This window comes from Calonectris borealis, chromosome 1 (assembly GCF_964195595.1).
Source record: "Calonectris borealis chromosome 1, bCalBor7.hap1.2, whole genome shotgun sequence".
NCBI lineage: Eukaryota > Metazoa > Chordata > Aves > Procellariiformes > Procellariidae > Calonectris > Calonectris borealis.
In genome coordinates, this window is record NC_134312.1 from 182,877,556 (window position 1) to 182,904,289 (window position 26,734).

Consider the following 26,734-nt stretch of genomic DNA (forward strand, 5'->3'; position numbering starts at 1 on the left):
TGACCACAAATCCTCATAGACTTTATATGCAAAAGTAAAAACAACTTAAAAAAAAATCTAGTGAATATAAATCTCTGCGATTTTCACAAATCTAATATCTTTTCCAATTAATAAAATTTACTGGTAAATTAATCTCATGCACTAATACAAAATTCTTGAAAATATAAATGCTTGGCAGGCTGGAAATACTACATCAGCTTTCTTGTTTTTAGTTCCCAGTTTCCTTTGCAACACCTTTTCAGGTGTCTGTAGAGATATGCGGGATTATGGAGAAGGCATAAATTGTTGAATGGTAAAGAGAGAAGGAGGAAAGAGGGCACTGAAATGTAACTGAAAAAAAAAAAAAAGAATAGAAAATTGGACTGTGACCCTTACTTGCTAGGGCAGAAATAATGCTTTTATGTGTTCAACAGTTCTGTGATAATAGTGTGGATTTTTTGCTACATGCTTAAGTGGACAAACGCAACAATCATGTTCCATAATACATCACTTTGTTTTCTATGTAAAATCCTCCTGTGCAACCTACTTTAGATATGTAACTTTCCTAGCGATTATCCTCCAAACAATTTAGGAATAGATAACTAGACTGACATTTTGTTAATTATCCCTATTAAAATGCAAGCTTGTGGTATATTATCGTAATAAATTTTAGCAATAAATGAAATAATACACTAGGCTCCCCACAAAGAAAGACCTCTTTCTGGTGGCAATTTACATCACAAACATTAAAAACCTACGTCATCTGAGCTCGTAATTAATAATAATGGCAATATAAATTATATGATTATCATCTTCTTATCAAATATTTTACATGTTAATACCTGAAAAGAGTATGAATTAACATAGCCTAAAGTGTTATTTGTATCCTGGTTTCCACTGAGGACTATCCTAGAATAGAAAGGTAAACCTTTGTCATTTTTTGAGTTAAGCCACTCACAGACGCAGATCTTCCTATGCGCCTTTTCTATGCGTCCTTGAAATACCCTAGTGGGTTTCTATCCGATCTGAAGTTTATCAATATGGCTTGTGTCCTGTAAGATGATCATAGCGGCATTTTCCAAAAGCTTTAAAACTTTAGAAGACTCATCACCTGCTCTGTTTCATTTGCCTGTCTTATCCCAGTATTTTGCTTGCTTTTGTGTGTGTTTTGTTGTAGGTAAAATACCGCAGGATGTAATCTAGAAGCAGCAACATTTGTGAAAATTCTTAAGTGCTTTTAGAAGTGAGTCCCATAAATTTGAGATGATTCCTGAGGACTTTCTTCCTAAAATTTTTTATTACAAAAGGCTGTGTCTAAAATCATGAATTTCTCATAGACATAACTTTTTTACTTTGATGTGAAGTGGCTTTGTTCTGGAGATATGCATCTGCACTTTCTCAAAAAATAGTGCTATGCTATACAAAGAGCGATCGCTTCTCCCTTTCGTCCAACAGCCCTGCAGGTATCCAAGACACTCAAGTTCTGGCCTTTCCCTGGCTAGGAGATTCTAAGGATATGAACATCTCTCCTTTTCATATATCTCTTATCACCAAGCTCTTGAGGTTTTATGGGGCAAGGTTCTTCTGACTTCTTGCTTTTGAAGCTGTTCCACTTTGCATAGGGTAATTAAAGATTCATAGGGCTAGAGCAAGCAAGAGGGAGCAAGTATGTGGTGCTAGATGGTAGGATTAGTGCACTTAGAAAGGTGAAGCTCCAGTTTCTTCTCCAAATAATAGTTCATGATATAGTTACTTCTTTTGCAGATTTCTGATCTTTAGGTTCCCTAAGAAATTAAACACTTTTGAAAGCTTTAGTCTTTGTGTCGTATCTATCGCTTTAGATAAAAAAAAAAAAAAAAAAAAAAAGGAACATTTAGGGCATGATTTAACTCTTCGAGATTACATGGTAGGTAAATTAAAGACACAAACTGACTGACTTAAGAAGGTTTCTAAAGGGTGGTCTTATTTATAACACAGAAAATGCACAGATTTAGCAAAAATATTACCTTGCCTGCATTTCAGTGCATAACTTTTCTTGCCAGTCACCAGTGTTTATTGGATTGAGGTCGTACCTTCCAGGATAATTGAAAATCTTGAGATCATACTCTTTTAGCAAACCAGAGAATTCTTCATTCTCTGCACACTTTCTTTAATTTTCATTGGTTTTAAAACCCTTTCTTCCCTCACATCTGGGCAACCAAAGTCTCATGGTCTATTTCCTTCTACCTACCAAGTGGAATATGCAACTTTCATATCCTTTTCAAGCAGCTTCTCTTCATTCTTACCCTATGCCATGCCATGCCATGCCATGCCATGCCATCCCATCCCATCCCATAAATTTCTTTTCAGAGAAGTGCAAAATATTGTCTCACTTCTAGTCAATTTTCAAAACATATTCCATGTGCAATAATTAATATTTTCTACTGTCTCTAATTTGGATGTATGCATGCTGGTAGCCTTCTCAGCAAAGGTGAATACACCCAGGCATTTCATGATACAATCTAAACCAGAAAATCCACCATGGGCAAATTCCCAAAGTTTTTCATGTTCTCTCAGTCTTAATTCCAGCACAGGCAGTTGTAAATCTAATTTTCCGTAGTGCAGATGAGTGAGGCTTTAAGAATCAAAAACTTTCCATGAGTAAATAAACAAACATTTTTTTAAAACTTCTGTTTGTTTTGTCCTCCTATTTAGCAATCACATTTTAAAATTTAATACTTTAAAAGAATGTCCTTTCACAGATACGGGGGGAAGATACACCTTTTTAAATAAATGCTTAAGTTCTGATATACCCAGCATGAAAACTGCGATAGAAAAATAAGTTTTTCTTCTAGTATACTCTGTTTGCTTGAGACTACTTTTTTGTATTCTTTATTTTGAGGGATCAACAAAATTAAAGTATCACTAAAACAAATCAGCATACATCTCCCTCTCCATTTCTATATCTTTTTAACTTTAAAGATGAGGCCTAGGGAGGTTGGCAGTGTCACTGTGCAATCTACTTTGCAAAATCTGTTTTGTGATATATGACATACAAGGAAGTAGGCAGCCAAAGATACAGAAAAAGATTGGGAAATTACTTTCTATATTGAACTGCGCTATGCAGTGAACACTGATTTTCTGTTATATCCTGCAGCTATCTTGTCATAATAATTTTTTCTGTAAGTCCTTTCCTTTTGTTTCTAGATTTTCCAAGACTTAGCAGCCTGTCTGAAAGAAATAAACGGTAACTCTGAAAATTCTTTGGTACAGTATGAATACCAATTAATTTTCTGATGTATTTTTAGTCATGTTCCATTAAATATGTAAAATGATGAGTCGCTAGTATTGGTGAGAGGGGGAAGTGGAATATAATTAATAGATGAAAGAATGCCCCTTCAAAATGTAGCTGAAATTTCTAATTCCAACCTTCATATCTGTATTTTAGATTGACTATACCCTGGGGCCTCAGAAGTGAGCCTCATTTACTGAAAAGTCATGGGAAGTCATGTTTATTGTCTCAGCAGGTAGCTGTACTTTAAGCGTAATACTGAAAGACAAGAGAAAACAGAGGCCAGTTTATTAGAGGCACACTGTAACTTCCCAAAAGATGTGCGCGGCAGAAAAGAAAAAAGAAAAAAAAAGAATAGCACATGCATCCGATTCTATCAAACTTTAACTATTTCTGCTTTAAATAGGTCAACCTAAGTTCTTCAGTGTTCCCAAATACATGAGAATGGTGTAAGCAGTCTCCCCTGTGGAAGGAAATGTGACCAATCTATGTGAGAAACTGTCTGTGAGCTTTCGTGTAGGCTGTAAGCATTTCAGCTTTATCGCTCAGACTCACATCAGTTCTTTAACCATACACATGGAAGGATTTGTGTATTAAAACTGACTACAGTAATGAAATATTTGTTTATTCAATTTCAGAAAAGATACTTATCTCTCTGAGGTTGTAAAGCAAAACATTATGCTAACATATTTCATATATGTAGGCAGCAGCGAGGCAACCCTAGACAGTCTGCTCTCTTTTTGTCACAAAATGTTCTTAGCGCCTAATAACATTGTGATAAAGGGGCTGTACTGTATCTGTGTAGCCATGTTTATTGCCATATGGTAGTTCCTAAATTACATTGCACTCTGATGAGTAGAGATTGGCCAAAATGGTCTGGCTGGCTCCCAGCATTGAGCAGTTGCTGACAGGGCTGGTGCACACTAATGGTGGCAATACAGCTGGTAATACAGCACTTTCATCGAGTTACCTTTACTGCCAGCTATTATTTTCTACAGTTACAAAAGCACATTTCTTGTTTACCTTTATTATTAATTATTACATATCCCTAAGACACATCACCCATGCTTCTGCTAATAATACCTTCCCTGGGGTATAATATTAACTAATTAATCCATTAACTAATTAATCCAAATCCTTGACAAAGTTCATTCGAGGTGTCCTATTAAGAGTGTCAGTCATAGTAGTTACTCTAACCCTTTGACTTCTGGGTTTGTTGCTCGTATTTCTAGGAGAAGTAGCATATATAATTTTTTGAACATGAGCCTCACAAGATTAAGTGGAATGAGCGAGAAAAACCTGCTAAACTTGGAGCAGCACTCCAAATCATGTATGTGTTTATTACGCTTCTTAACATCCTGACCTAAAATAAACAATGCACCTCACCACAGTTTTTCTGACCATTTCATAGACTTTAATGAGTCTTTTGTGACATGCCTGCTGCTAAATTGCTGTATCTTTATCTAAATAAACCTAATCCAATACTAACCTGATCTAATAGTTTTTATCAGCCCAGCCAAACAGTCCTAGTAATGTTGATATGTTCACATTGCAGATTTTAGTGTGATGTAAAGGCATCTAAGTAAGCTCTAAATAAATTATCTCATATACTAGAAGTAGTTTTGTAGTGGAGCTGAAGGTTGCTTTAAAGGTTAACCTGACTTCTTGGAAAAATGAATGAATTTACATTAATTCTTTGATATGTAGACAGTTATAGTACAGTGTCATCGGTGATGTTGACATACCCTATATTTTGACACATCTCTGTGCTCACAGTAAACTCTAAAGCTATGGGAGTAAGGCATATCTAGGTCTGTAAAAAGAAGCACTTGCATTTTGGAATTATTGAATTGTACACAGAAAACCGTAATTGCATCTCTTCATATTCTATTATATCCTGTTATCCCACAGTGGATTAGCACTAATATAATTCACAAAATTTCCATAACTGAAATACACTGGAAAAGTCAGAAGGCTTATACTAGTTCTTGAATTCACAGGGGAATCTTACTCTGCTATTATACCTAGCACTTCATAAGCTTTCGTTTCTTAAGACTAAAACTGTAAAACATTCTGTGAAACAGGAAGATATTAAGATTTTATAGATGTTGAAACTTATTTAATAGCATTCATGAAGTATTTTTATGTCTTAACTAGGGCTGTGTGAATAACCAATTTTTTTAGCTGAACTTAAAATTCCAGAGAAAAGCATGAGACAATCGTCTCTGCTCCCTGTAGCATTAAAAACCTGAAAAAATTATGTTACTCTGAACAAAAGATTTCTGTTGGCTTAAATTAATTTTATTTTTTCTTATCATTTTCTATTTCTTTTAAAAATTATATTTAGCAACATTTCCAGATTAATAAATAAAAACAAAAAACAGAAACAAATATGATGAAATTAAATATTTTCTCTTTGTAAAAATGTTTTCTTACATTTTCAAGGGCAAAACTATTAGCCAAACACTGTTTGAATTCATAAATGATTTCTAAGTTCTTCCAGGAATATTTTTTTTCCACACAAAATACTTCCTACGAATATATGGTGTCATAAAATACTTATGATTATGACTAAATCTGTCTTGCTGCTGCTCCTGGCTCCTGGCCCTCCTTCCCTGGCAGAGGAGCCCACTTCTGTCTCTTCCTGACAGTGGGGCTCACTAAATGAGACCCTACTTCTGTATTGCTACTCTATTCCCTTAACACAGCAGTATCAAAAGACCTGGTACATTCCAGAAATAAAACAAGTAGCAAAAAAGAAAATTACAAATAAATTTCTGTTTAGGAGCAGAGCAGCAAAGAGAGCTCTAGATAGCTGCTTCGGTACATTCAAATGGCTAACCCTCCCATACTGATTAAGACGTCCTTCGCAGGAGTGAGAGACAGTCACTGTAAAGGGCCTATAGGTTGCAACCTTCACAGATACATGTTGCTAAGGAGAATTGAAATACTGGCAGAAAATTACTTGGCATAATGAAAACATCACTTGATTATCATTCATTCAGTAATATTATTTTCATTAAGTAAATGGAGATTTCAAGAGCTTTCATGCCTCAGTCTCTCAGAAAAGAACACTGAGAAGCTGACCCTCAGCATGAATGTGAGCTAATAAAAGCTTTTCCAAATTGGAGGTAGGCAGTGGTGCCTACCAAGGTGATGTTTGTCACTGTTTGAATCGACCTTTCTGTGAAGCTTGAAAACCAATTCAGATGTGATTGCAGAAGCTGCCTTTTGGTAATATCCTCTTTTATTGACAAAAGGGGATGGGGTCAACTCATTTTCATAACAATCTGCTCAAAGAAATCCTTAACCACTCTATCATTTACAGTTGTTTTGCAATACAGCCTGTGAAAATATTACTGGGCTTAGAGTAGGCAATAAGAAGGGGGAAAATGACAACTTTTTTCTTTTTTTTTTTTTTGATAGCTGTTTTAAGAAGAAAAGTCTACCATTATTGAGCAAAAAAAGATAAGCAATTTAATTTTTTTCTCTGTCTATTAATCTATTCTAGCTTTGAAATATTGCTTCCTCTAAAAGCAAATAGTTCTCATTGAAACCTTTCACAAATGAAACAAATGGAAAGAGAAAATAAAATGATACAATGCAAAGCAAGGAAGTGGTTTTCAAAAGTAGACACATTTGAAAGGCTCCTTTTTTGTAGAAGTCAGCAATGGCTAGCGACAATCGGTGATAAGTGGTTATCAGGAGACCAGGTTCTGTTTTTGGTTCACTACTTACAATTATGGTTTCAGTGAATTTATTCTTTTATCTGATTTTGGATTATCCTAGCTCAAGTAATAATTTTCACTGATTAGTTATTATTCATAATTGGTGAATGAATCATTTGCTTGGACAAATTGCTGCTTATCAATTGTTCCTGAACAGGTCACTACAAGTTATTTGTAATTTTCTCTCTGAGTTGCATGAATGGTTACCTATGTCACATAGCAGTATTTTTGGTCCTTGATGGGATGAAATAAGCTTTCTGAACTACTGTGCCTGAAGAAAAAATCCTGCAGTTTTGATTCTTGTCATTAAGAGTGGTTAGAACAGATTGTTCTTTGAGCATAGGGAATGACAGATAAATGTAATATACAGCACAGGATACTTCAGGATAATTCAAATATTTTGGTGACTTCCCTTAGTCCAACACAGGACATCCTCTTCCATGGATCCCAGATTTAGAAAATGTCTGATGAAACTCATAAGCAGATTCATCATCTGCTTTATAATAATTCATTCAATTTTCTTTTGTCATATTCAAACCCAGCAATTCACACCAGGCACATTTCTAATACGAAAGCTGAAGCTAGATGTGTGTTTTCTTCACCTGTTTAGTTCTGTAAACACACCAGTGTTTAGGAAGCTGCTGTATCATTTCTCTCTCTTATAAACAGTAGTGTACTTTTATATATCTGCCGAAGAAGGGCATGGACTGAATACACTGCTCTTTAGTTAGTGTCATGCTGTCACCAGCTATTCTCTATTCTTAGCATCATAAATGTGCACAGTGGTCTTTGTCTCATATTGAATGTGTTAGTGCCAGGTCTCTTGGCTTTTAGAGAGCAACATCTTACTGCTCGGTTAAGTATTCCAAACTAAATAAAACCAAAAGGTCATCTATTCTGTCAGTGCTTAGTTGTGTTCAGGCAATCAGAAGAATTACCAGATGCATCCTTGGTCCTCAGGGGCCCTATTGAATTCTTGTGGTGGTATCACTTCACTCTGTGACTTCTGTCTTCCGCTACTGCTGCTCATTGTTTATTTTGGCCTCCTTTGCTTAAATAGGAGCTTTCCTCCTTCCTTTTCCTTTACTCAGTTTTTGAAAACACAGTACCTATATCCATATGGTCTCTTGCCTGCCCAAATCTTCTCTACATTTTCGGGTTTTGAATTTTGAATAAAATCTTACTCTTTTCAATGCTTGCAAGAACAAGCCCAGCAACTATAAGCCAAATTAACTGGCAAGTGCTGTTATTTGCAAGCGTGTTTTGCAATTTTTATTTTGCTGTATTTCCTTGGTCCAGTCTAACTCCCTCCATAAACGGGTCATGAGGACTCCAGGGACTATCCTGCAGAAAAGGAAACCGGCTCTGTTCCAGAATTTAAAAGTGTTTTACTCCTGCTGAGGATCTAGACATCTATTTTTAATTACCAGTTTTGTGATTACTCCTTCAATAATGCTCCTTCCAAAGAGAGTTATTTCATTAACACAACGTTAGCAAATTCAGCTATTTAAAAAACCAAACACACCCAAAGATGTTTGTTTTAATTAATTATAAAGGGCAAAACCAGGAAAACAAACAAATATTAATAAAGACGACAGTCTTGAAAAGGGCAATAGGGCGATTAATACATGTATGTACTATTGTATAGGGAGAAGTACTTTAAATAGAGCTGTGTGCAGAGTCAGACACAATGGAATATCCATTCTTGCAAATTGTTCTCAGTAAATCTATCTAATCTATTTATTTATCTTCAGATCATGCACATTTAGATCAGAGTTCTGCCAGCTGAGTTAATAATTCTTATCTGAAAGTAATTACGTTGGTCCATAAGTTTTCACCACTGTGTTGTTCCACATCATATCAAACTGTGTGATGTCTCATCACATTAGCATAAAATGCGTTGTGGTGGTGCACAGCATGGTGTGGTGGCAGACTAGAAATGATGCAGCATTCCTAACAGTAGTGAACTAGTAAGTGTCACTGGTATTTAGAAATTTGTGCATACTGCAGTTTGATTACTCTTTAGAGGATTTGTTTTTTATCCTTTCCTTTACATTTAAAGGGCTTGAACTGGATGTTAACTTTTATGACCCAGATTTGGTGCTCCAGAGAAGCACTGTTAGAACCCCAAAAGACTTCAAACCTACCTTTTAGTTACAAAAATGTGTCAGTTCTGAATTTATTGACCATCTGTCAGGCTTCACTCACTTCTAGCTAGCTGTCATTGTTTGTTATTTGATGCACTTCTATAATGACTCACTGCAGGGAGCTACCAGTATCTCCATCACAGTGATTAATGAGGTCACTGTCTATCTGCAAGCATCTCAGCCTATAATTATTTCTAGTCGCTATCAGCTAGTATGCCAGATCAGATGAAAGTAATGTGTTTATATATAGTATTTGCCCCTAATAATAATATTCACCTGTTGTGAAGATATTTGGCTGATTGTTTCCAATTAGTATTTTTCTTTAATTGTATTTGAGATGTCTCTTAAACCAACTCGGTTCAAAATCATCTTCTTTTGAGCAGTAAAAACAACTGTCACAACTGAGCTCCAGCACTCTTTTATTTCTCTGTCCTGAAATGTCTACTGGATTCCATATGCATATTTAGTACATTAATATTCTTTTGTGCTTACGATATTTTTGTAGATAAATAAAAGTTTGAAATTCTCTCATTATTACTACTGCTATTGTTGTAGTTTTAAGATGGTGGTCCTAGCCACAATCCAGAATGGGGATTCAGCAAAGAAGCACAGGGTGGTAACTTCTCCTGCCTTGAAAAACCTGTGAAATTTCCCTAATATCGTTTTTTAGAATAGTAGTTCCCCAGAAACCCCATGAAGACTACAACTCCATTGTGTAATGGATTTACTAGTGTACAAGAAGATATAGTTCCCATCCTGAGGAGTTTAAAATCAAAAGAGGCAAGCTTTATTGTGTTAGGGACCAAAAAGAAGGATAAAATATTTTAGCAGAACTAGAGAAGAAAGATTTTCTTGTCATTCAAGTATCATAGTAAGAGGAACATCAGGGCTTATCTGCAGCAAATTATTTAGGGCTGTGCAAAATGTCTCTTCTGAACTGATAGATTTATTTTGATACTTTTTGTAGAAGCTAAGACAAAAAAGGTCCAGATTCAGAAAGTAGAAGCAACAGTGTCCGTTTCTGTTCTTCTCCCTACTCCATGCACTTTTCAGGTGGTGGCACAGCAAAGAGGGGACTTACCCAATATAAGGAAACTGTCAGGTTCAAATCCTTTCTATTCCAAAGTGATTTAGCACAATCCTCTTACAAGAGAATGACAAAAAGAACTTGTAAGATATGTCAGTTCTTCTTTTTGTCACTTTAGTTTTGTGTAAATTATTGGAGAAATTTGAGAAAAACTGCAAATAATTTTGGCTGCCTTAAATTCCATACTCCGTGGGCTCACCTAAGATTTGCCAACTTACACTCTTATTTGGACCATCGAATCTATATTCTGTATTCATAAAATAATTTCTGAGGATGAGTGTGATGCACTAAAACATTTGTGATGCACTAAAATACTACAGTGGCATATATATAAAAAGAGGCAATGATAATCTTATTGATGACATGCAGAGATGTTTTAATGTTCTGTGTCAAACTGACAGTTTTTCACAAGTATTCTGATCATTCATCACTCAGTGGAAAATGTTACCAAACAGAATTAAATTAATGCAAAATGTGTTTTATCAGATCATTTTTTTAGATCTTAACAATAAAATTGCTCTTCAGCTGTTTCCAGTTATAATGACCATTATCTTCTGCTCTAATTTATTCTTTTTACCAGAATACCTTGCCATAACTATTATTCATTGTTAGACTAATTAGCTTTTCTATTAAGATACGATAATCAAATTCCTTTCTTTTCTAAGGCCCAATCACAGGTCCACACTGAAACCCAGGTCATTTTACTGAGGTTATAATTTCTTTTCTCACCACTGGGTCTGTCAGTTTGCCCTTTCTGCAGTGAAAAACCCTCACTGAACTGAATAAACTGTTTACTCAAGAAGCCCAGTGAAGCCTAGTGAGAAATCCCTGGTAAGACACGGGATACAGTAAGATTTCTGGGCAGAGGTGAAAAAAGGAGCAGAGATGTTTGCCTGCAGACAACTCAGAGATGAAGATGGACAAAGCTGGAGAAACCACACACTTGCCCTGATGTATGGAAGGAGCTTAGGGATAGGAAAAGGGTTAGGGTTAGGAGAGCAGCAGAAACCTTTTTCAGGGCTGAATTCAGAAGAAAAGAAGGAGTGAAAGCTAAGACAACAGTCTTATGTGCTGATTACTCAGTGCTGAAGAGCAAGGGATGGAGAGACCAAAGGGTATGGGAAAGTTGTTCAGGGGACAAGAAACTGAAGGGGGTCTAGCAACTAGCAAGCCTGATGTGGGGAGATGATCGTTGTGGAAAGCGTCTGAGGAAGTCCTGCCCAAAGGTCTCCAGAGAAAGGCCTAAGAGGTAAGTTTAGTTAATCAAAGGTAAGTGTAGTTAATCAAAGTTTAACTATATCGTCTGTGTAATGTTGTACCTGGGGCTTCTTAAAACTGATGCCTCACAGGACAAACAGATTTTATGGTGATATTGTGAAGGATATTTTTTTATACTGCTAGAGGAGATGCTCCACACAGAAGTGGCTCTAAGGTTGCAAAGAGCTATAGAGATCTGCTGCAAGTACTTTTGACAAAAGAGGAAGATAGATGCATGAGAGGATGTGTTGGACTGAGAACTGTACCTGCACACATCCAGAACACATAAAAATACCAATTTGTTTATTGCCAGGACTCATTATTTTAAGACAAGTACAGTACTTGGTTGCTTCCACACCTTGCTGGAAGAGCAGTCAAGATTTTCCTTTCTCCCTCAGCTTTTGAGAGGTAACTTTGGAAAATGGAAGGGAGAGAGAAGTTGTCTAATGTATTCTCACAAAGGAGAAAGAGGGAACAGAGAGAACCTCATGGAGACAATCTGTTCTCTCTCTCCTCTTTCTCTGAAATACTAAAAAAACCAGAGAGAAATCGGAGGTACATATTTCACTGCTCAGGTGGGGAAGAGATGACGATTTGGATGGATATTGGTGATGCAGGAGCAGAATTAATATGGGGAGGTTGGGGAAGATATAGTCTTGTGGTTCCTGTCAACTGATGGCTTGGGTGATGCTTTACAATATGGTGCAATGAATCAGAGCTTGTTCATGTATAACAAGCTTATTTGGGAGAACGAGCAACACTGTGGCTTCCACATGATCTGAAGGTAGCCCATGGTTATTTTGAAAAAAAATAATCAGGGAGAAATGTACAATATAGCTTTAAGAAAAATCTCTCAACTGGGAGGGAGGCAGCAGCTTTCACTCCACTTTTTTGAACCTCAGGGTTTGTAATACTGTACTTTGACAGAAAATCCCCAAACAGCTCTAGTAGACTGTATATTCTCAACTTAATTAAAATAATTTTAGAAGATACCATATGTAATACTAAATCAGTCAAACACAAAGGCAAATTCCAATCTCAAGAGCTACTCCTTTTCTTAATTCTTTTTATTTCACAGTCTATTCGCTAGCTATAAGCCATTTGTTTAGCTTCACAATACCACAGAATTGGCATTTTGTTGTAAAGAATAAAGAAGTTCTTGTTTCATCAAAAGCTTTACTGTGTTTAGCTGTAAGAAACTTGTACAATCTCTTTCCTCACATTAGCTATTCTATTTTTATTTTCCTTTCAGTTTGGTATTGTTTTCCACCATACAGCTTTGTCTCATGCAGATTGTCAAATTTGTCAGGATTCCTTATTTGTCTGAAACTTTTCAAGCATAAGGGTTATTTTTCTACTAGCAGTTCTAAAAATATATCCCCAGGAGATATGACTTGTATGATGATAACCTAGGCTGCAAGAAGGGATACAACTGAATAACAGAAAGCTAACTAAATAAAACTAACATTTCTTTCATGTGCACAAATCAGCTGGGAGTTCTTCCTTTACATGAGTTGTTGAATTTGAGTGGATCCGGTTATTTATTATGACGGGTTGTAATTACTCAGCATGCTGCTTATATTTGCTTAAGATTCTTCTACTTGCTGGAATATGGAAAATGTTTCAATGGAAGGAAGCCATAGGACCTTTGAATGACCTAACCCACTAGTCTGTCTGGAGATATTAGTGGATTCAGTGTTTATGTGAGCAACTGGTTTCAGGAAAATGCTGTAAAACATAGATTTGCTCTGACTACTGTCCTTACATTGCTTTACTGATGTAATTTATTGCAGTCTAATTTTATGTTACAAGATTATTTGGGGTAGGATTTTTTTTTTTTAATTATTATGTATTTCCTCAACTCCTAGCACAAGGGGAGCCTGAAATGGGGACTTGTAACTCTACTGTTATACAAATAATAACAACAGTTAACAGCCTTTTGTCTCTGAGGCATTAAGACTACAAATTGAGCTGTATTAATGACTAATTAGTGTTTTCAGCATCTTCCCAGTGCACAAGTCAAGGAAAAGGTAATTTTCTTGGCTTTTTTTATTTATCCTCTCCAAAGATGAACATTTTATTACATTAAATCTCTTAATATTTTGGAAAAAATGTAAAATTTTATTTTAACATTTGAGAACAGATCATATTTAACTTGAGAAATTTCCAGCTGTGGGAACTTCCGATATCTTTTCTCTGTATTGTGGAAAATCTGTTGTTATGACAAATGATGTTAATGTAAAGACTATAATGAAACAATGAGATATAAACTTTGTATATGACATTGCCCATAGATGGAAACAGAGAGAGATATTCCATCAGCTATACCCAGTCATTATGGGGTCCATGTGATTTTAAACACATAGTTTTTCCCATAAATGTTCTGCATTCCAGCAGGCTAGCAAACTTTTGAGATTTGGGGCAATTAGAAAAAAGTGAAATAAAAGTAAAAAAAACAACCTTGACTCAATTTGGTGATGAGAATATAAAAGCAGAAAGGGGTCTGAGAGGATGTAATGGATCTGAATGTGGATATTTTTACATGTTTGAAATTTCCTTTTCAAATCATTTCAGTCTACTGTCTTCTTGAGCATAACATGAAGGTTTCTTTCCCAGATTTGAATATTATTAATGAATTTAGAAGAAAAAAACCTTTTTCTTCCTTGGATGCACCCCCACCTCATTTCTTTCTATATCATTCCTGTTCTGGAAATTTGTTCTCAAAACTATGTTGCTCATCTTAACAGTTACGGCTCACATACTAAGGCAATCCAGTCTTTAAAGATCAACTTTAGATTAAAGGTTTCTCAAAAAAAAAAGAAGAGACACTTAGGAAAAATAAAGAGTTTATTTAAGTAGATGGATAGTTCTTGCTGACAGGTCAGAAAACTTCTAGAGGACAACAATATTTTAGCTGAGGTTTCCAGAAAAAGAATAGCCTGCTTTTGCTTTTCTGTATTCCAGATAAACTTACCTCATCTATGTTCTGCAAGCAAATGGCTAATGAAAGATTTTTACATTTAAGCACTAATTTCTACCCCAACTTTGAACTGTTGTCAGGGGAAAATTGAACTCTCTCCAGGCTGCAGGTCTGCTGTCATTTGGAAAGAGCAACAGCATTTTGTTTCCCACTTCCTTTCCCACTACATGTCTTTTTAAATCATGCATGAAGTAATGTTTGCCTTTTCCTATCTGCCTGAGGGCTTGCTATCACTTTTCCTCAAATAAATATATATGATTATTAAAGCGGGCTTTTTAAAAACATTCAGTGCTGCATTAAATATCAGTGGTAAAATTCTACTCAATTTCAGGGGACAGAAATTCAAACAAATTCTCTTTCTTATTATTTATATGAACTTTCACTTTTGATTTTCTTATTATATATTTTTTCATGTTTCCTGAGTTCCATGAGTTCTTCTGTTCTTGGTCTGGGGACACCATCGGTGACTAGAGTTTAAATTCATAACATCATTCTGATGTGTCCATCCATAGCATGGCTTCAAGAAACATATGAGACACCACATCTGGTATACCTCTCATCCTGCTGATCAGGGTACTTTGTAGAGATACTGAGAACATCAGTTTGAACTGCCTAATGCTGAGCAGGTCAATGAACCTGAATTTCCCACCTACTATAGTGTTCAATCTACTGGGCTATAACAGTATATGTAGATACAACTTGATCTTCCTCTCTAAATAAAATTGGCAACATTTCATGAGCTGTCTGTTTCTTCAAATGTTTGTGTGTTCTGGGAGTACAGGTTGGGTTGGGTCTCTAATAGGAATGAAGCATTCGTAATGAGGCAGGAAATCTCACAAAGAGCCAGTTCTGAGATGAGCAGAAGCACAGCTGGGAGGTCAGATAGCTTGTCATTCAAAGAGAAGAACATTTAATAGGACTAGCTGTAGCAGCATAGGGGTTTTGGACTGAAATCTTGATCTTTATCTCAGTCTTGCTTATGTTCAGCCTTGTGATATTCTCTTTCCTCTTTTTCTCTGCTTCCAAATTCATTGAGATAATAGTGATTTACTGCTGCTCTGGCTCGTAAGAGTCTGATCCAGGAAGTCAGTAGGACTTTTGCCACAATGAATCAGTATAACTCATGTTGCATAAAATAAGCAGACATAAAGTGCATTTCAGGACATGATATGGCCTTGTACTGTCTCCTGTGATGGTGCATGAAATTCCCTTGAAGAAACCAACTAGAGCCTTGTTCTTACGTCGTGGGGCAGAAATGTTTCACCTGGAAACTGTCATTTCTCCTTACGTTTCTGTTGTTGAGTCTCCATGACTGTTGGTCTCTGGGAGGTCAGTATACGGCCACATCCTTGCCAGAGTTATTCTTTTTGAAACCATAACAACTAAGTCTGTGAACTTGTCTGCCTTTTGAATAACTCTCTTTGAGAACTACCACCTCTTGCACAGCTTGCAGATTTTTAGGTTGCTCATTTCTCAGGTATGTCATTCTATATAAACTGTACCCCAAAAAGACATATGGAAAGGAAGAAGGAAGAGACAACTCAGTATAGTATAAGGACAGATACTCAGTCAGAACTCACAAAATCAGGAGTTCACAGGTGTTCACAGGAATGACTTTAACATAAAAGCACACTTCTCTTTAGTGCTCCTGATTTTTTTTTTTCCTACAGCTCTTTAAATTTCATGTAATTCACCAAACTAAACCAGAAAAAGTAGACAGGTAATTGGAGATTAGTTGGATATAATTGACTTAAAATTCAACCTGTTAATTGTTTGTTTGATTTTAGAATCAGTAAGCCACACTTACTGAGGGGATAAGGGTTAAATGATACCATATAATTTGTTCATATAATTTGGTTTTGAACTCCTGGCAAAAGGCATTCACAATTAAAATTGATATACACAAGATCTGCAGGTTGCTAGAAAATGCTGGAACTCTAGTCCTAATTGGCTTCAATGTGTATAATTCTTTCTCAGTAGCATGTGATGGAATTTGTCATTGTCTTACTACCTGGACACTGTGCTATCAGCCAGGAACACAGCACATATGTCATTCATTCTTTTCAAGCTGGTGCTTTCCTGAGTGCTGTTTTAGGAGTTTATTGAGGGGAATGGGCAGAGTGATAATGTACACATTTTTCATGAATATCTCTTGTTATGGTATTAGCTTTAATCCTTTCACTTCCTATCACATTGCAGAATGGAAAGGTTTTCTTTTGCCCAGATGCCATAACATGTGGGAGATAGATAGAATTCCATCTAGTTTTCGTATTTTATATTATATTGGGATGATTTTTTTTCTGGAAATAATATAACACAGATTTTGCCTTAGTATAGCTCCAAAAATTATGGGTGCTTTCTTTTCTTGGTAAGTTAAACCTTACTAAAGTTCTTACTTGCAGATAATATTTGCATTCAGGGCAAGATGCACCTGCAAGTTCAAAGAACAGGCTGGAAAGTATGCATGACATTGCCATCTTGAACTACCTTTACAACGCAAACCTTACATTATTTGGCTTTATTTAACCTGCTCTTCAGTGCCATTTGTCTTATGCCAGTGCACACTCTGCTGCTTAAGCAAATGAGCTCTGCTTACCTTAATTTGTTGAAATCTTCAGGATCAGACCTGATAGCCTTTAGCTTTTGGCTTTCTGGATTTGGCAGAAAATTACATCTAGTCAATAGGCTAAAGCTTTTGCTGTGTTATTTGAGAATTAATGTAGCTATAATTCTTACATTATATTGAGTCCCAGTACTTGACTTCCCTGTAGCAATTTCCACATTAGTCTAATCTGGCTAGCAAAGATGTGCAAGCCACTTCAGCATCCCTGTGTTATCATTTGCACTTCCTCTCCCTTCATTTCATCTGTATCAGTATGCTTTTCAGGGGTATATCTTGTGAGTCTTTGCTCTTGTTGATTTCTTTGCACTGTATAATGAGAAGTTATATGGGACTTCTGAAAACACAGGAGGAATTGCTGGAAGGTATTGGTAAAATAGCAGGGCTTGAGTAATTTAGTCTATAATCTCACTTCAAATATTGAGGTTACCCTTCTGAGTAAAAGCAGCATGTGGGCTCTTGTTTATATCTCCAGCCATACTTAATGGCTTGGACTGAAAGCACTGTTAAATTCAAAAAGAGGTTTTTGTCTATGTACAAGCAGAGAGATATAGATGATTTTGCCAAATAAAACTGTTGTTGGTCCAATTGGTTTTTTTTGGTTTTTTTTTTTTTTAATACTACTTTCCTCTAAAAATTTACTTTGTGTATGTGCTAATGCAAGGCACTGTAAAGATAAACCACTTGTGGGATCTTACTTCGCCTCTTCTGAGGTAAATCTAGCTACCTTTTCTTCCACCTACTAACAACTGATATTAGGTCTACATGTCATATCACCATTAAAAGCACCACTGACAGGATGTGGAGTTGTTCTCATGTTCCAGAAGGATGGCTGTACAGATCAGACCAATGGTCTGACAATGAGCCACAAGAGATGCCTTCAGCAGATTAAAATAACTCTGAAATTCTACGCCAGCGTTCAGTGATTCAGGGACTTCCTGAGTCAGTTTGGTGGCTTGACCTTGGTGAGCAGCCAGACACCCACCCAGCTGCTCTCTCACTCCCTCTCCTCCATGGGACAGGGGAGAAAATAAGGTGAAAAAACTTGTAGGTCTGGTGTGGGGTCCTCCATGAGCTGCAGTGTGGATATCTGCTCTGATGTGGTCCTCCAGGGGCTGCAAGGGGACAACCTGCTTCACCATGGTCTTCACCAGGGGCTGCAAGGAAATCTCTGCTCCGGTGCCTGGAGCACCTCCTCCCTCTCCTTCTTCTCTCACCTTGGTGCCTGCAGGGCTGTTTCTTTCACTTTTTCTCACTCCTCTCTCACATAGCTGTTGTGCAGCGTTTTTCACCCTTTTTTAAATACACTTTCCCTGAGGTGCCAGCACCGTGGCTGCGGGGCTCAGCCATGCCCTGCGGGGGGTGGGTTGGAGCCGGCTGGAACCGGCTGTGTCCGGCACGGGGCAGCCCCGGCCTCCCCTCACAGAGGCCACCCTGCAGCCCCCGCTGAAGTGCTCACCTCCTCCTTGACGTTCATGATTTTATCCCCCATTAACATTTATATCCCCCTCAATTCATCTCTGTTCCAGGCTGAAAATACCTGTTTAGCTCAATTCGTCCCAAGAAGAATAATTCTTTCTTCTTAAGGAAACTGTTCTTCGTAAGGATAACTCTGATCATCGTTGTTGCCCTTTGCTGTGCCTTTTTCAGGACCCTGCTTTCAAGATGGGAGTGTGGCTGTGGCATGGAGTGGCTGGCCGAGTGGTGTGGGGCAGAGAGGTTGTCCAAACAACATGGAAGGCAACCAGCTTTCCCAAGGAAAAAAGATATATTCTCCAGCTTTTTGCTTTGTTTCTTCCTGTAGGCACCCTTTATTTAGGGACTGAATACAGAGTTAAGAATTCTACCCTCTGCTTTTCCAAGGTAAGGATATCACTTTGCTTCTCCATGTTATACTTTTCACTATCTGCAGTAAAATAAAATATAACTTAATTCTTAAGATAACATATAAATTAAATAAAATTTGAGATTTGACCAATGATTAAAATTAGATGTTTATGGAGTAATATCTATTTTATATACATTATTATTCCCTGTTTTGAGGAGATTATGACAGGAGAGTGACTTTAACATTTAAATATTTCTGAACCACAGGTATTTTTTTTTAAAAGGTAAAAGCTGTTTCCCAGCATGACATAATGGTGAGTTTCTTATACTTTTTAGAATGTAAAGTAAAACAATTACTCAGTTAAGGAATTAAATTATTTAAATTGAAAGTGGAATTTGTTACTCTTTCAAGTAATTTTAAAAAATTAATAAAACATTACTTAAGTAAATTTAGTGCTTATATCTCAAATATAATGTAATAAATTTCACATAAATGAATAAGTCATTATTTAATTTAAGTATTAAAACCAGATCATTTTCTAATGGTTGGTATGAGCCTGGAGAGCCCATGGCTTTTCGTGCAGTAGACGTTGACTGTAGGATGAAACCCGTTTTACTAATTGGCTTCCCTGACTGGGAAGCTGGGGCGGGGAGAGGGGAGAGGCTGGTACCATTGAGACCTGCAGGACTCAGTGAAAAAGGAAGAGTTGATGGAACTGATGTATCTCATCAGTCTGCTTCATTGCACTTCCTATTTCAGGCACAGCACTGTCCTTGCCGTTGTTACATATCCTGCAGAATTTTCTGTGGGATAAATTGTTTAAAGTGAGTTCTGCTAGAACAGTGGTTGCACTGCAGAGTAGAAACATGCTGCAGATCACATCAGGAAACCGTTATGCTGTTTGACAGGCCCTGCAATCCATTCACATCCCAGCTGCAAATTTGGCAGACCCCAGACACCTGCCCTAGGGCCTGACCTGGGAGACTGTAGCTGAGATTCCAGAATTGCAAAGGGCCGTGCTTCCCAGATTAGCAGCCTCCCTAGTGTGAGCTGCCTGATGCAAAGATGGAGAGCTCTGCAAGCCAAAACAGCATTGTGATACATCACGAGCTCCAAGGCAGAATTTTGACTACCTGCTTTTTTAAAAATTCCCTTTCATGGAGCTTTTGATACACCTACTTTCACTTCCAAGTAGGTGATTTTCCAATTTGCTTTCTTGACTCCACTCTCCCTCTATGTTCTTCTCCCCTAAAATATTGTCTTGATGCATGGTTACGAATGCTTTGTGCTTCTTTCCCAGTCAGTAGCCCTAGATGTTCTCTCTAGGACCCCCAACTTGAGCTGTCAGTCTTGGCTCTTCAGCCTCTTCAGAGCAGGCAAGGAGTCTGGTCATTACAGGATTTTCACAATGCAAAGGCTTTTGTGCATGGAAATTGAAGAACAACCACCTTAGCTATAAATACTCTTAATTAAAACAGTGTAATTAATGTCAAAACCTTTTTTTTTTCTTTCCTAGAGCCCAGTGTGTAGTCACTGAATAGCTGAGTTTTACAAGGAATGTTTAAATTATATTTAATACAGTATGTTTTTTAAATTGCATTAATAAATACTATTTAGTAGGATATGATATGATAATAATTTCTATGAAAAGTGACTGAGAACTTCCAAAAATTGGTAATTAAACATGATTTAAATTTATTCTGTCTGCTGACATACAAACTGCCTATCACAAACCATAGCCACCTCCACAGTGTTTTTGTGTTCCTGTCTACATTTAATTACGTAAATGATTGCATTTTTAGTTCACCTTTCAAAACTTCATATGTATCAAGGGTATATTGTATTATACATGACAAGTGATACAGGGTATTTTCATCAAATACAACCACACTTGTTCATAATTACTTTTTAATCATGTAAATGACTTAATAGCATTAGATGACAATAACTTTATCTCTTCTTGCTGAAAAATACATTATGGGAAAGAAACTATTCAAGTGAGTTAGAACTTAAGGAGCCTTTGACTCCTACTTCTCCTAGGGCTGGGAGTTTTGCCATTCTGGTAAAGGAATTGTGTGGAGAGACGGAGAGCCAGAAGGAAATTAAATTATTAATCTGTGGCTAGTACACTAGGTCTGACAAAAGCCTTCAGCTGTGCTGTTTTCTCATTTCCATCTAGCTCCAAGTGAGCCAAGTCACACCTGGTTGTTAATTGCCATTATTTGGTGAGCTAGTCAGCAGTCTTTCCTTCACATGGATTTTTTTATTAGAACTGGGCAGTCCACCAAAACTTGAACGTTTACTAAAACTCTTTTATTTTTATATAAACTTGCACCACCAAAAGTAGACACATTTTCATTGGAAGTTTTAACTTTGGGGCTGCTGGAGACCTCAGGCCGTCAGTGACCTCTGGTTGCAGGGCAGTGCTGCTGCACGGTGTACCCTACAGTATGGAAGCTGGAGAACTTGGAGATCTACAGCTTGACACATCTCTTTGTGCTTTTATGTTCAGGCTCCTTTGATAGGGGAGTTTCTTGACTTTTATGGCCTCTTAGGTCCAGTCTCCAAACTTCAGGAACAGTTTTGGCGATACCCTAGGGAAATGGAGTAACCAGTTGTTGCATTTCATCTCACTACCAAAGTTTTGGACAAAAATATATTATTTTTCCTTGCCGATGTATAATTGTGTTTTATCTGTGCAAGATGCTGATGTTTGTAATTAGCCTTTCAAATCAGGAAATCCTCTTCTGAATTTTTCGATTTCCTCCAGGACAAATGTTTTGGATTTTCATTACCTGTAATTGCCTGCAGTTGTCTTTGTTCAAGGAGGAATACGGAGGTTAGAAGTGTTGATTCAGTGTGTATTTCTAGAGTTGCTTGATTGAAAAAAATCAGCAATTCATGGGAACACATTCTTCTTTTCAAAAGAATTTCATTAAGATGTCAAAATGCTTCAGTTAAATTAATAATTGTATTTCAAATAGATAAAGAATTATTTTTTAAAAATCAACTTTATTTCTATTTTTCAGGTTTTTTTTTCTGGCTATGTCATATAATAGTAAGTCCCACCTTGAGCACATTATGAACGATGGTTGGGAAAAGGTCAAAAAAAATAAACACTGCTCCTGTGTTGGCATCCTCTGTTGCTAGTGAGTGTTTTTGCACTGCAGTTTTGGAAGTAGAAGTACTGAGAATAGTACCAAGAAAAATGAGCAGCTATGGGCTGGTACTAAAACTGAGTGCAATATTGTTGGAAATTCCAGCAGAGCTGATGGGAAAAAAGAATTACTTTGAGGGTCAGGTGTTGGGCATGGAACAATGTCGGCTTTTATTTTTATACAATGCAAAGCTTTCACTTTGCCTAAAGAGAAATATTGTTAGGATTGAAATGAAAAAAATTTTAAATATATGTATTTAACACCCTAACTCCCAAGATATTTCAATGTTTTGTCCTCGTTTTTGGCTTATGACTGTATTTCAGAATCCCAGCATTTTGTACTGGATGGAAGTTCCATTTTTCAGAAGGAAATTCTTATTTCTTGTTTGCATTTACCAGTCTGCTGTGTCTCAGATATATGACTTGAATGTCCTTTAAATCAGCACAGCATACTGTGGCCAACCACTTACTGTTTTATCATGATTGTTTAGTACTTAGTCAAATGATTGTGTAAAAACAAATATATATTTAACATATTTTTCTAGTCTCTTTCTTCCTGAATGTAGAAAAAAAAAATTAAAAGTGTGAAATCTGAATACTTAAAACCCCATAATTCAATCAACAAGCAAACAAATAGAGAATTAATAACTTTTTATTTTAAAATTTATTTCTATAAAAATCATTATTTCAGACAAATCTTGATGCAGTGAAGGAGAGGGACTACATAGTAGTACTGATGACACTGATACACAATTGGTATTTATCTCAGAAAATTTTTCATTTTCTTATAACGAATAAACTCAAGACACATAACAAAGTACTCTTTCTATGAATTTCCAGTCTTTTCTTGGCTTTCAGTTCTTGCATTGTAATGGGAATGATGAGTTCCAAATTATTTGAGTAAAAGCCTTGAAAAAATAATTTGGAAATTTTTATTCAAGTTGATTTGTATAGTCAGTAGATACCTCTAGAGATAGTTGGGATGATGGTCAGTAGGAGGTATCTGTCTCTCAACTTTGGTCCTATAGAGCCTAGGTATGTAGTTGAGGGTACAATTTCAGAGGTGCTGATTTTTGACAGAAGACAGCTTCCCTCACCCTTCTTTCCACTGCCCTGGCAGCTCATTACTTTCCATGTACCATAACTCACTGCCTCTTCTGTTGTTTCTTTTTTATAGAATTCTCTTTATGACACATCATTTGACTGACTGTGTTATGGTGTGGCCCCTCAACCATGAATCTTGGTAGTACTAAAAATATACAAACTTTTGAGTGGGGATAAGTACTAGGGGTAGGTAGGACATTCAAGTCTTTGCTGCTGAAACCATCCTGTGGTAAAATGGTACCCTGAGAACAGCGACTTAATTTTCAGACAGATAGATCAAGCTTTGGGAAAGGAATCCTACTCAGCAGAGACAAAACCATGGTTTCTATTCTTCCTTACTGGGAATCATAATGAATACTCATTATGCCATGGGGAAAAAACACACTAAAGAGTGGGGTGGGTAAACATCATTGATAAAACTGAGTCTTGCTGGACAACAGCTAGAAGAAATGGAAAGAACATGTGAAGAAAAATCAGGAAGAGAAAACAGAATGAACAGAGGAGAAGTGGAAGTAATCTCTACTTACACTGACGTTTCCTGAATAATTCTCTTTCTTATTGCTTCTTCATTCTTGAATGAAAACTTGACAGCAACATCTAGGGCCAGGATAAAAAGACTGATTACATTTTGCTGTTCTCCAGCTAATCAGTACAGCACAAAACATTATGCTCAGTCTCATTCTTTTAGTGTTTGCTCAGGAGATGAAGGAAGTAGGTTAGTGTCAAACACATAAGGGAGTATTTGGAGACTGGAACTCCTTCATGGTTTAAAAAAAGAGTAGCTTTAAGTAAAGTCCTAAAGAAACTTTTATCCTGGATTGTAATCTATGTTAAATCTGTGCTATGAGAAAGCCAGTGCCATGTAGAAAGCATTATTAACCTTTGTAAAACAAGCCAGAATATCTGTTAAAACTGGAAGTATAATAATTACTTTTGCAGTGACTTGCCAAACCAAAGTTAGCACAGTCTTAGGAGAAGTCACAGATCCGATGGTTTTACTTGTGTTAATTGAGTAGTTATTTTTGTCCCTGTGAAGAGTTACCACAGACACACTGTTATCATGACTTTTTTGTCCACTTCTCCTCCAGACAACATAAGGATTTTCTGTGCTGTTCTTTCCCATGATGAGAAACTCTGAAAGCCTAGCTGCATTGGAGTCATCTTGCCTTGTACCACTTAGCGAGATCCTTTCCTGAGTGAGTGGAATCTCTTTCTGGCTTTATTTTCCTTACCTTCTCCTCCTTGGTATAAGAATCCTGTGCTGACTCACAAACAGCAATGCTCTGCTGCCAATTGGTTTGGGTCGGTGCCTGAGGCACAGAAGTTGCCCATCTCCAAAGCTTGGAAGATACTTGAGATCAGCACCTTTGGGAATGCATCTTGTTTTGGAATCACCCGTAGTTCACGAGCACTTCATATTTCCAGTTTGTTTCCAGCACACTGATTTTACAGCTACCAATTCTTTCTCTGGATAGCCAAGATATTGCTTATTATATAAAGAATTGTGGACAAATTTTGTCTTCATCTCTCCTGTGGTAGTGGGATAAATACCAACACCATTTTTAACTGAAGTTTTGAAGGACATTTACTCTTTTCCAAATTGGCCGTGGAACCGGTAACATCACAGAAGATTAGCCAGGGCTCCACCGTTGATCCTGTCTCCAGGCTGCTTTACACACTGTGTCAATGCTAAAGATATAGAAAATATTTGTGAGTAGAAATGTATTACAAAAGGGGTTTGCCTGCCTTGCTGAAGAAGATCTATACTTATCTTGGGAAGTTTCAGAAGATCTTAGGAAAAGCAATGGGATATTTTTTTCCTTGCTACTGAATAATAATTTATGCTTGGTGGAAACTCTAATTTCTGAGCTATTACATTCTTTGACCTGCTTGTATGTTTAAATATCAAATGCAAAAACTATGTCAAAGAAGAAAATGCACATTCAAAACATAGGACAGAACTACAAGAGACCAGGAAGGAGTATGCTATGCATATTAGTGAGACCTATTTTACACTCTTGTGCTTCTCCCGATGTGGCATGGAATATGGGTTTTGCTGCATCATCATCTAGTAGTGTCAAGGTATTTTGTAAGTATTCTGTGACATGGAAAAAGCCATTGTATAACTTGCCTTTAGCCTATTATGCACTCATAATAGGTCAGACAACCTGACATATAAAGCTTTCTCGACTGTAGCTTGAGCTGGAAGTCTTATTTTTTACTTTGGGAAGATTATTGTTTTAAAAGTATTCATTACTATAATGTGCCCTTAAAACTGCTCTAAGAGCCAGATTCACAAAATGAATGTTACATTTTTGAAGATCTATAGTCTGGCAGAAATCATGTAAAATGGAAATCAGCTCAAATTTTTGGCTTAAATTTTTGTTTCAATTGTAAGGCCCAAATCCTGTTCCCATACATGCATGCATTTTTCCTTTTGATTTCTGCTTTTATAATAATTGAATCATCATACTGCATTCTACATAATTCCAATTAGATATTGGTCACTGCTTTTACAAAAAGTGCTCACATTTTCACTGTAAAAATGCCTTTATTTAATGAATACCAACAGCACTATAATCATTACCTAAAAATGAACTTGTTTCATAAATTTACCAATCAATATTTTAAGACAAGCAATGTCCACATGGCAGATATTAATTTTATTGTGTAAATCCCCTTTACAATGTATGTTCTTTGATTTGAAATCTAAGGTACTTCAAAAGTATTGTGGAGTTGGAGAAATAATACATCAGCTAAAATCTGGAGGCTTACGATTTGCTCTTCTTCACCCCATTGAGCTTTGTGTAACAAGTAATGGAAAATGCCTTTTCATTAGTGTAGCTGATAAAGTTAAAACTTTTCTTGATTAATATTCTCTTGCAGAAATCAGGTACAGCTATGGATTTATGCTATGGATGTGTCTTGGTGCTTGTAATTTCTTTGGTACTAAAGATACAGCTGATAAGGATTTTATTTAATAAGGATAATTGTTGTTAAAAGGCTTGGATGTTTAATATTCCTTAGGTATCTCTACTGACATATCTAAAAAATGTGAGAATCTCTGGTACTTGATGATGACCTTCAGCGATATTACAGGTATTTATGCAAGTCTTATTCAGATAAATGGTGTAATGAATATGGTATTTCATTGTTCTCACGTTGATACAGCATATAAAGATAAGGCCTGCAGATGGTGGGTACTGTGGGCAACTGTATGGATCGAAGTTTTCTTTTTGACTCTGCTAATGATTAACACAGTTAGTAGATGGCACCCTTTAAAATCCATATAATCTTACTTCAAAGAATTTGGGAAGCATTTCAATATTCTGATTGTATCCCAAGTCATTTTGGGATAGTCAGTTAACTGTCCCACCAGTTAAAATAATTAACGTAAGTTATAACAGTAACAAGCACTGCACATGAATCAACTGCAAGATGTATTGACTATACCTATACAAGTTAAATATGCCTGAGAACTTTCCTGGGCACTGAGAACAGCTGGTAAGAAATGGCACCTGCTAATGTTAGTCTTAGCTTCCAGAACAGGGAGTGCATGCAGTCTGTCTGCTGCGA